We start from the raw sequence: 4,484 nt of genomic DNA on the forward strand, positions 1-4,484 counted from the left end.
GAGCGAGGAGGGGAAGGGACGGGAGGGAGCCGAGGCCAATGGCACGGAGGGGGAGGGACCGGGAAACGCCCCCCCGGAGGGATGGGCAGAGCCGAGCCGAGCCGGGCCGGGCGGGCGCGGGGAAGGGGCAGCGCTGGGGGGTCCCTCAGTGTCCCTCCCCCCCAACCCCTGTGTCACCGCCAGCCCTGGGGGTGTCCCCCTTCCTTCCCCCCCCCCCCCAGGTCACCGCCAGCCTCACTCTGCTCCCGGCAGCAGCGGGATGGAGCCGGGCTGTGTGTCCGTCCCTCCGTCTGTCTGTCCGCCCAGGTGCTCGGGCTGCCCCCGGCCCCCCCCCGGCCCAGCCCAAATTCCCCATTTTCCCGGCCCTGGCGCACACAGATCCTCGCTGTGCCCGGAGCAGCCCCCGGCAGCCTGCCAGGGCTGTAAAACTCCCTCGGGACCGCGGGCAGCCCAGCACCGGACCCAAACTCAGCCTTTTCCCCTCTCACATCAGCAAACTGCCCGCAGGACCTGGAGGAAATTTCCACAGCCCCATCAGGAGGCTGCTCTCCGAGTTTTCTCCTCTCTTTGCTCTCCTCCGAGAGCACGAAACACGTACGAGGAGCTACCAGCTCCGTGCCTCGGCTGCCTGCTTCTAAGGGCTTCGTTATTTCATTGCCTGTGGGAATGGCCTTTTAATTTGAAATGTTTGTCATAGATTATAGACTTTTTAAACAAACTTGCACATGAAACACTTGACTTAGATCTCTTTTTTTTTTTTTTCCTCCCCTCTGTTTGGTGTGGACCTAGCTAAGGAATTAAACTTCAACCACTTGGAAGGAAAGCTGGTGTATCTACAAATTATTCAATGAAAAGAGGAAAAAAATTGCAATGAATAATAATCAGCCATCTGCAGAGCTGGCTGACTAATAAAAACGTGTTTCCAAATAGTAAACAGGCCAAAATTAATAACAAATGCTATTTGCAATGAATTATTCTATTAGATCTTCTCCCAACTTTATGACATTTTTCCTCTCTAAGCAAAGAGACTTATCTCAAACGTATGGATTTCCAAAGCCATACCCACCCCAGCTGCATGGCAGCCAGATCACTTCATCTGAAGTTCGCGAGCCCAATTCCAAGCCGTGTGTCTGGAGCCCTCACCATACCGCAGCGTTTCAGGTATTTCAGTGCTTCAACATGTAAGTAGATGCCTGGTGTGATTTACAAAAGGCTATAAGCAGGTTAGGCCCCTAATACCTCTAGGCAACTACTTACCTCATTAGGAACCTAAATGCCTCTATAAGTCGGGGCTGTGATCCCAAGCTCATTGAAGTCAATGAAAAGACTTCGCTGACATCAATGGGCTTTGGAGCGGGCCCTGCAGAAGGAATGCGATCAATGGAAAGTGCTCTGACTTCTTCCTGCTGCTTATTATGATGCTCCTTTCTGGACACTTAGAACAATGCTCCGTTTTCAGTTTGAATAAATGGTCATTTCCAGCAGAGGAAACAAGAAGGAGATGGAGCACCGAGTCTGCCACGGGGCTGGGGCTGTGGCGCAGGACTCATGGTGCCTGCTGCTTCCCTCCTGCATTGTCCTGGAAACATGGGTGAGAATCTCAGCTTTCCTTAAAAAAAATCACCAGTTGCCTAGAGAAAAGAGGACCAGAGTCTATTTAAAAGTTTTAGAGTCTAGAAAGCAATAAGCCAAATATATCTGTATTTAAAACAGCCGTACGGTCTGTAGGGATGTAAGGCAATCTCGCGATTTGTTTCAGAGCCTGACTCATCGCTCCTGCATGCTGGGGCCGAAGGCACTGGGGGCTCCAGCAGCAGCTCTCTGACAAGGAGGGTGTCTTACCTGCTGGGAAGAGCAAGCTGGGGAAATTAAGACATGAAACCTTTCCTGCCCTGTACCCCACATCATTGAAAACTCTGTTAGCACAGCCGCAAATAAAAAGCTACTCGGAGGTTCATTTGCAGACCAGTTTTGTTCTTAGTTTGGGATGAGTTTCTCTTGGTACCAAGGCCCTTTGCTGAATGAGGTTTGGTAAAGGTAGAAAAACTGGGCGGATGATGTCTTCATATCCGCTTCTGAGAATTTCCACCCTGATCTGTTTGGCCCTCCTGCCACAATACCCCCTGAGGCATAACGTGGGGTGTTTTTTTTTTAGAAGCTTGGAAAAAAAGGTGCTTTTTGTTTTACTCAGCCTCTTACACAACTGACTACACATTTTTACAGCGGCCTCATTTCTTTCCCCTTAAATTTCTCACCCCTTGACCATTCCACCCATTTCAATGCCGCTCACACCCCGTGTCCCACACGTGCATGGCTCTCCAGTGCCCGCAGTCCCCTCACTGGTGCCCGCATGGTGGAGGCGAGCCCTGGTCCCAGCGGGTGGCAGGGCTGCTGCTCGCTCTGGCACGGGGATGGTCCTGGCAGCTTCTCCCCTCCAGTCCTGTTTGCACTCGCTCCTTGCGCTGCTTGGCTGTACTTCTCTGCTTTTATCTCTTTATTATTGTATTGCTCCCCGCCTCGAGGGACGCCCTGCTGCACGAGATGTTTCTGCTGCCACCCCTGAGCGTGAGCAGGGCTCTTCTCCCAGCTGCTGCCAAAATCTCCCTCCAGCAGCAGCAGCAGCCCGTTAACGAGGCTTCCTGCAGCTTGCCCAGTTCGGGATGCCCTTCCCCTGGGGTCCCCTTTTGGGACAGTGAGTAGGCAGACCTGCCTGCCAGCAGAGCCTCTGACAAGTGAGCCTGTCCAGGGTTCAGCTCTGCCTGGTCCTCTGCCCCTGGGCAAGCAGGAGCTGGAGACCTGGCTCCCAGCCCTGGATATTTCCAGGTGCTCCCGTACGACCAGCAGGGCTCAGGAAAAGGCTTCAAGCCCGGATGCCTCCTGAATACGCAGCCCACGCCAGCCCCCCCGGCACGGCTGTATTTTTTCCCCTTTCCCACTGACCCGTAGCGTAGATGGGATCAGGGGTTAAACTGGGAGTGTGGTGGAAACGGGACTGGGGAGCCCGAGGCGAGCGCAGCTTAAGGAGTGATTATAAGGTCTGGAGGCAAAGGGAGCCGCTGCCTGTCAGGGAGCTGCTCCCGAAGAAAACATCCCATTGTAGCGGGGAGCGGACTTTGGGACAGGGCAGAGGGAAGCAGATTGATAACCAAGGGGCAACGTGACCCCGCATGGGCTCCCACAACAAAAGCCCCTTCATCTACAATGAATGGGAACAATAGCTAATGGGGACAGGCCGCAGCAGCCCGCGGGTCCGCGAGCCCAAAGGAGAGGGAGGAGGCGATGGAGGGTCCTGTCGTACCCAAATCCTCTATTGATCTCTGTAATCTCCTGGGCTTTCCCCCCTTGAAATCACATGGGAAGTTCAAGGACTTCTTGTGGTGACGTGTATTGTTCCCTATAACCAGCGGGACCCGCAGCCCCAGTGCCAAGGATGAGCCACTGCTGTCACCACGACGCCCTGGGCAGTCCCCAACCCAGGTGGCAGCGGTGGCAGGAGGGACGTTGGTCCTCATCCATGTGCTTTCTGGTTCCTGGGCCTTCCCACCAAGCCTTTTGGGGCTGAATACAAGTGAACAGAGCCTGGCACAGCGGGGTGCCAGCCAGATGCTCCCCTAGCCTTAAAGAAAGGATTTGTGGTCCTTCACCTGTGGGCTCCTTAGGGCATAATAAAGGGCAGCGGCTGAGCCATGTGGTGGGGACATCCCCAGGGGAGGCTGCAGCGGGCACAGGGCTGGCAAACGTGTCCTGAAGTATTCAGACACACGCACTGAAAATGTGGGGACAGTATTATTTTTTTTTTTTTTGGACAAGTGGATCCACAGGGAATGTCATAGAGAGCAGAAAAAAAAAAGGAAAAAAATATTTGTGGGAGTATATTTATTCTGCATTCAGTTAACCTGACAAAATGGCTTGACCCATTGCAGAATATCGAATGCCCGCCCCCAGAAAGCAAACAGACCTGTGAGCAGAAAGCAGACAAAGTCTTCCTCCTGCTTTGGCTGAGGCAGGAGGCAACAAATCCAATACCCGCTGCCTGGCCCTGGCACTGGGAGCCAGCTCGTATCCGATGCCTCCTCCCCAGCGGCGGTGGAGACGGGGCCAACTTGATTAGGGAGCTGGCAAGGGATGTGAGGACATCTGGGAGGCCTCGGGTCGGAGCATGAATTAATAAGAGCTGGTAAGAGGAGGAGGCTGAATGGGATTCGAGGCCCTGGCAGGAGCTGGGGGAGCCCCACGGATGGAGGGGAGGGATGCTCACCACCGTGACGGAGGGATCGTGCTGGTGCACCACCACCTAGGGGGTGAAAGGGCTGACGTTTGAATGAGCCCCGTTTGTCCTCCCCTGAGATATACCGGCTGTGATTTATCTGTATGATTTATGGGCCAGTGGGACTGATCTTGCCTCCCAGCAGCTTGCTGAAGCTGCAGCTCCCGGCTGTGTTTTTGGTGACCCACTGCTGTCCTGGGCCCCCTGCTGCCCCCTT

Source organism: Anas platyrhynchos, chromosome 19, assembly GCF_047663525.1.
Source record: "Anas platyrhynchos isolate ZD024472 breed Pekin duck chromosome 19, IASCAAS_PekinDuck_T2T, whole genome shotgun sequence".
Taxonomy (NCBI): Eukaryota; Metazoa; Chordata; class Aves; order Anseriformes; family Anatidae; genus Anas; species Anas platyrhynchos.